Source organism: Perognathus longimembris, chromosome 28 (genome assembly GCF_023159225.1).
Source record: "Perognathus longimembris pacificus isolate PPM17 chromosome 28, ASM2315922v1, whole genome shotgun sequence".
Taxonomy (NCBI): domain Eukaryota; kingdom Metazoa; phylum Chordata; class Mammalia; order Rodentia; family Heteromyidae; genus Perognathus; species Perognathus longimembris.
In genome coordinates, this window is record NC_063188.1 from 62,908,572 (window position 1) to 62,915,448 (window position 6,877).

Consider the following 6,877-nt stretch of genomic DNA (forward strand, 5'->3'; position numbering starts at 1 on the left):
TGGTGGTGGGCTCAGTGCCTACTTGAGGCCCCTAGTTCGATCACATGTACAACAAAAAGAAAGTGCATGCTTAAGTATTGTTTACAATAACAAAATATTGAATATAACTGGTGCTCATGAATATGGAAGTAAAATAAAGGACCTAAGATGCACCCAAGTGAGTAGTGGGCATAAAAATGGAGTAAATTGCTGGACACGGTGGTGCACACCTGTAATCCTAGCACTTTGGAGGTTAAGGAAGGATTGTGAGTTTGAGGCCATCCTGGGTCCATAGCCAATTTTAGAGCAACAACCTGGACTAAACCCTAGACCAACAAAACTAAACCCCAAACCTAAAACAAAATAAAATGAGCAGAGATACCAACAAAATCCATTGGCAGGAAGGATGCAAGGTAGAATAATGTGTTCATTGTTCAATGTTTCACAGAATAAAGGGAGAAATGATAATATCCAATGCATTTGCACAGTGAGACCCCTTAGTACAATTCATAGATACTAAAAGAATGATTGACAGGAGAGTAAAACAGCCTCTGTCAGGGGATTGGAAGCCAGCAGGAGGGGCAGAGTGAATGAAGAGGGTGAAGTGGTCAAAGAAATTTATTTGCATGTATGAAAACAAAACAATAAACCTTGTTGGAATTGTTTTAAGAAGTAAGGAGGGACAAGAGAGAGATGAGAAGTTGAAGTTGATGAGGTACATTGTGTGCATGTGTACAAATGTCACAATAAACTCCTTTATCTGGACATAAGTGGCTCATACCTGTAAGCCTAAGTACTTAGGAGACTGAGATCTGAGGATCAAGTATGGTAGCCATCCCAGGCATAAAAAGAAAAACCAAAACAACCCTCTTATACAACAGATGTATGTTAACTTAAAAATATTTTTAAAGAATATATGGTGAATCTGTTTTCCCACAAAGAATACACTGGAAGGATATCCACCTCTCAAATCATAAAAGTGCTTATCGTATGTGTGTGTTCATGTGTTAATTCCTGGCACTTGAACTAAGGGCCTGGGCACTGTTCCTGAGCTTTTTTTGCTCAAGGCTAGTACTCTTCCACTTGAGTCACAGCTCAACTTTTGGTTTTTGTGTTGTGTAATTGCAGATGAAAAGTATCATGTAACTTTCCTACCTGGCCTGGCTTTCAATCACAATCCTCAGATTTCAGCCTTCTCAGTAGTTAGGACTAGAGGTTCCAATGCTCAGCAGAAAAAGTAACTTTTTATTTTTTGGTGCTTGTCCTGTGGCTTGAACTCAGGACCTAAGTGCTGTCCCTGAGCATCTTTTGCTCAAGGATAGTACTCTACCGCTTAGTCACACTTCTACTTCTGCCGGGCTCGGGTCGCCTCCCATGGCACGGGGGGTCAGGCTCTACTCTAATCACTCCCTTTCTCACCCTCTCCCCTGGTCACCCGACCCGCAGGTAAGGCCAGAGTGGAGTGGGGGGCTCAGGAAAGACCTCAGGTGCACACGGCCATACGAGACACCTTGTCCTCCCTCCTTACCCTCGAAGGAAGCCAGGCGCAGACGGGTCTCGGAGACGCTTCAAGAGCAAATCTGATTTAATAAGGGCGTGGCTAACAGTTGATATAGTAGGGGTGACAAGAAAAGGGGTGATTGACCAAGAGCTGGCGATAGGCTGGCGAGCTTGTCATAAGACCCCCTCATGAGCTAACGTCACCTGCATAGCACCACCCCATGGGCAAAGCCCGTGAAGATGGGGAGCACATGGGCTGGCGAGAAAGTTGGAGGGCTGTTCGCAAAGCCAGTGGCCTGCTTCTGCATTCCCCCAGGGCTAGGGGAAGGGCGGCGTCTCGGGAGCGCTCTCCTCTGCCTTTCCCCCTCAAGGCCAAAGCTGAACCCCAACATACTTCCAGCTTTTTTTGGTAGTTTAGTGGAGAGTAAAGAGTCTCACAGACTTTCCTGCCTGGACTGGCTTCAAACAATGATCCTCAGGGGGGCTGGGAAAATGGCCTAGTGGTAAAGTGCTTGCCTCATATACATGAAGCCCTGGGTTCGATTCCTCAGCACCACATATATAGAAAAAGCCAGAAGTGGCACTGTGGCTCAAGTGGCAGAGGGCCAGCCTTGAGCAAAAAGAAACCAGGGACAGTGATCAGGCCCTGAGTTCAAGCCCCAGGTCTGGCAACAAAAACAAACAAACAATGATCCTCAGATCTCAGCCTCCTGAGTAACTAGTATTACAGGTATGAGTCACCAGTGCCCAGCTTAGAAACAGCAATTTTTAAAGCCAGAGTTACCTAGGAAGTAAAATGAAAAATGAGGTTGGGAATTTGGCCTAGTGGCAAGAGTGCTTGCCTCGTATACATGAAGCCCTGGGTTCGATTCCTCAGCACCACATATATAGAAAAGGCTAGAAGTGGCGCTGTGGTTCAAGTGGTAGAGTGCTAGCTTTGAGCACAAAGAAGCTAGGAACAGCGCTCAGGACCTGAGTCCAAGCCCCAGGACTGGCAAAAGTGAAAATAAAAATAAAAAATAAAATAAAATAAAAAATGACTATAGGTCCATGTTTATCGCTGCACAATTCACAATAGCCAAAATATGGAATCAACCCAGATGCCCATCCACAGATGAATGGATCCAAAAAATATGGTACCTATACACAATGGAATACTACATAGCAATTAGGAATGGTGAAATATTGTTATTCGCAGGGAAATGGTCAGAACTTGAACAAATAATGTTGAGCAAGACAAGCCTAGAACACTGAAAACAAAGGGGCATGATCTCCCTGATATATGACTGTTAAGATGGGGTGACGGGGAGACAGTAGAGACCAGGTCTGTGAAACCAAAAACCTCTTGTCAAATGGTATTTCCCACAGGTTTGGGTCAGCGACCCTACATTATGCAACTAAAACCAAACAACTACTCAACATATAAAGGTCAAATTGACCTCTCAGTGGATCACAATAGCTCAAAAGCTATGTATGTACGTTCAAATAAGACTATTGTCGACATACTGTCTAGACATTACATTTAAAGACCTAGGCGAATTCTCTTTGGCCTAGGCCACGTGGCTACTGTATATGTTCTTGGTACATTGTGTATTGTATATATGTCTACCTGACCTAGGGAAGGGAAAGAAAAACACAGTGTAAAATAGCACAAGAAATGTACATACTGCCCTACTATGTAACTGTACCCCTTTTGCACAACACCTTGTCAAAAATTTTGTTTAATAAATACATAAATTAGAAAAATGACTATAGGGTTGATAAGGTAGGTGACACTGAGAATGACCCCACAGCTATGGTTTTGCTGTGCTCTGATAAGGGACAGAGGTGTCATGACATTCAGTGGGGGGGAGGGGCTGTAATCAGTGTAGCAGCTGCCAGTGAAGGAGAAAGAAGTGGACAGCAGCTGGAGAGGAAAGTGGAGTCAGGCACATAGTTGGCTTGTTGGCTCCAGTGACAGACATTTCATGCCACTGGGAAAGACCCAGTTGAAGAAAGAACTACCTAGTTGTCCTTGAGCCATGAATTCCACTTTAAGAAAATCGGGCTCAGTGAGGCCCAGTTACAGGGCTAGCATTTGCAGAACTAAAATTGGAGGCCTATGACTTCCACTGGTTATCCTATTTACTCAGGAGGCTAAGGGCTGGAGTATAAAAGTTCAAAGCCAGCCCAGGCAGAAAAGTCAGAAAGAGTTCATCTCCAATTAATTAGCAAAATGCTGGAATGGAGGTGTGGCTCAAGTGGTAGAGCACCAGCCATGATGGGGACATGCCAAATGAGAGAGGGAGGCCCTGTGTTCAAGTCAAGTGGGAGTATGCGCACATGCGCATGCACACCCACCCACCCACCCACACACCCCATATCTCTTGACTCCCAGTGGGTTCTACAAAGCCACTAGGTCAGAGGCTCCAAAGACACTGTATTATGGTTATGTTCAGAGAAAAACCTGAGCAACTGTTCTACACTGAATATTAACTTCACCCTCTAGAGCACTGTCTGGAGACATTTCGGTTGCCACAGCTTAGGATAGCAGCAAGCTAGATGTACCTGGTAGGTAGAGGCAAAGGATGCCGCTAACCTGCCCCCCCCCCACTATGACACTCCAAGCAAGACTGGGATCTTGGAGAGACAAGGATGTGTCAGGCTGTAGATGTCAAATGACAGAAGTTGGGAAACCCTGAGGTGAAGGCTAGAGCCCCAAACAGCTTATCTGCATCTCTCTCCACCCTCTTTCCCAATAAATATCCTCATTGTTTTCCCTGGCTTTTGACTTCTGTGATCAGTGCACTTTGTAAAACATTCAGACAATGCAGAAGTGTTTAAAGTATTAAGAGAAAGCCACACCTCCTCCCTCCTGCACAACTCCCTCAAGCTTTCTCTGGTCTTTGTAACAAACAAGTTAAAAACTCTGCAGAATCCAACCTCCCTTCTTCCTCCTAGTTCTCCCTGAACCCTCTCTGTGTCTTTCTCCCCAGCTTCTTGGATCAAATCTCTTAAAGACCGACTACCTTTTCAGAGGGCTTTGAGAAAATAAAAAATCCTCCCATCACCTTCAGGAATGAACTTGCCCAGTCTAGTGTGACAGATAAAACTCCAAACCTTGCTCAAAGGAAAGCTCCCCCTCCCTGCTGTGGGGGCAGGTCAGCCAGGGGAAGTGGTCAGGAAGGTGGCCCACTTGTTGGCTTCAGTGACAGACACTTCAAAGCCACTGGGGAAGGGGACCTCTGTGCAGCCTGTAGGCAGGATGGCAGGCTCTGGCAAGTTACTTGCCCGTGCCCTTGTACTGCCTAGTGTAGTTTGTTCCCAAGATTTTATTGTGACAAACAATGTTGGGACATCCTCGCACTAGTTTAGTTATCCACAGTTAGAAAATTATGTCTTTAGGATCAATTCCTGGAAATTGACTTGCCAGGCTATCCATATTTAAAACTGTGAAACATGTTTCTAGATGGTTCGCCAGAGTAACTCTTAGCAGTTTATGTTCCCACTAGCAAAATGTGAGAAATGTGAGAAGGTCCACTAAAAGATCTCCTTCCCTGTCTGTCTGTCTCACTTTATCTGCATCTCTGTGTCTCTGTCTGTTCCTCTGTCTCTCTGTGTCTGTCTTTATCTCTATTTCTGTCTGTTTCTGTGTTTGTCTCTGTGTCTCTTCCCTATATCTCTCTTCCTCTCCATCTTTGTTTCAGTGTCTCTGTCTCTGTGCCAGTGTCTCTGTTTTTGTCTCTATCTGTATCTCTGTGTCTCTCTCTGTGTGTGCCTGTTCTTCTTCACCCCTCACTCTTCCATAGTTCTGAATCTTGATTGCTCTTGGATTTTGTCGAAATTCATGACCAATGCTGGAATTCAGGCTTCATTATCTGTTGCCTAGAAAAGTTTCTTCTTGGTTGCCTCATTTCCTGTGTTGCTATCTCTGACCCATCCTTCTTTTCTTTTCTTTTTTGTACAATCAAGGCTGGCCTCAAACTTGACATCCTCCTGCCTTAGTCCCCAATTACTGGATATGTGTTCCACTAAGCTGGGCTCTGATCTAGTGTGTGTGTGTGTGTGTGTGTGTGTGTGTGTGTGTGTGTGTGTGTGTGTGTGTGTGTTGTGGTAGTATGTGGTAGTAATACTTGAACTTAGGACCTGGGCACTGTCCTTTAGCTTTTTCACTCAAAGCTGACCCTCTACTACTTGAGCCACACCTCCACTTTTGGATTTTTGGTAGTTTGTTGGAAATAGAGTCTCACCAACTTTCCTGCCCATGCTAGCTTTGAATCTTAATCCTCAGAACTCAGCCTCTTGCCTAATTTATGGTTACAGGCAGGAGCCACCAACTCCCAGCCTGATTCTATTCTTCACATATTTTGGATGAAGATCTTGATGTACTAATGTGCTCAACCATGTCCTTCTGTTCCCTAGAGATGGACTCCCATGGCCCACCCTCCAGGATGCACTTTGATGTGGCCTGTCTCATCTGGACTGTCCAGTCATAAGTGCTGCTCACCTGCCCCCAGGGCCCAGCAAGCTGCCTTTCTGTCTCTGAGTTCCCTGTGGCTGGAATGCTCTCCTCCCCTCCTTTTTGCTGCCTCAAGCAGGGAGCACACCTTTGCTATGTGATTCTTCAGCCTTTACCCCTCTTCTGTTTCCTTTAAGTGAATTGTCTCTGCTTCCATGGGGATAAGGTTGACTAAACAGTAAATCTGTGTGTGCCACCCACCTAGAAACCGAAGGAACATTGCCTTCCTATCCCCATCCCAGTCTAGCCAGAGGCAGACTTGGACCTAAGCTGAGTGGCTTGACTTGCCCTAAACTTTTTGAATCTGGAGCTGGTCATGAGAGAATAATGGGAACAAACTCATCTGATTCTGTGCCATGGGGCATCCTATTCTACCTATTCTCCCCTACTGTGGAAATTTCCAAAGCCCTTCTCCTCTACTGCCTTAGCTTAGTAGTTTCCAAACTGTGGCCTATCTTTGATATCCTATGAACTTTTAATAATGTAAGCCTTCAACCCCACAATTCCTTCTCTTTCAAGTTGGAAATCCAATTGTTTCTGTTATTTGAAACCAATGATCTCTTTCTTTTCATTCATTCTTTCCTTCTCTCTTTTTCTTTTTTTCCCCCTTTGGACAAAATCTCACTATATAGCCCAGGCTAGTCTCAAACTCTTGATCCTTCTGCTTCAGTCTCCTTAAGTGCTGGGATGACAGGCATATTATCATCACAACCTGCCCACCAATAATTTCTGATAGAAAGTCAAGCTCAAATGTTCCTTTTTGAAGCCTTTTCCAATTCTACACAAGCAACTGCTCTGTACATTTTCACAGCACCCCTACAAATTGCAGATCATGCCTGTTTGTTGCTGCTGTTGTTGCTGCTGCTGTTGCTAGGGTTTTTGTTTGTTTATTTATTTTAT